Source organism: Garra rufa, chromosome 10, assembly GCF_049309525.1.
Source record: "Garra rufa chromosome 10, GarRuf1.0, whole genome shotgun sequence".
NCBI lineage: Eukaryota > Metazoa > Chordata > Actinopteri > Cypriniformes > Cyprinidae > Garra > Garra rufa.
The window spans coordinates 39587637-39588220 of NC_133370.1; positions in this window are offsets into that span (position 1 = coordinate 39587637).

Genomic DNA, 584 nt, shown 5'->3' on the forward strand with positions numbered 1-584 from the left:
CAGAAAGACTTGTAATAGTCTTTAAAGAAGTCTCTTCGACTCATCAAGACGGCATTTATTTGATTAAAAATACAGAAAAAACATTAATATTGCAAATTGTTTTTACAATATAAAATAATGTTTTTTTATATATATATTTTAACATACTTTAAAATAGAATTTATTCCTGTGATGAAAAACTGAATTTTCATCAGCTGTTACTCCAGTCTTCAGTGTCACATGATCCTTCAGAAATCATTCTAATATGCTGATTTATTATTAGAATGATCAATGTTGGATATTATCAACAGTTGTGCTGCAAATATTTTTTGGAACCTATGATTTTTTTTTCTGGTTTCAAGTTTAAAAAGTACAGTGTTTATTCAAAATACATATTTTTTTATAACAATGTAAATTATTTATTATTAACTTTTAATATTTTTTTTATTATTAACCTAATACATCCTTGGTGAATGAAAGTATTAATTTCTTAAAAAAAAAAAAGTACTGACCCCAAACTTTTGAACGGTAATATATATATATATATATATATATATATATATATATATATATATATATATATATATATATATATATATATATAT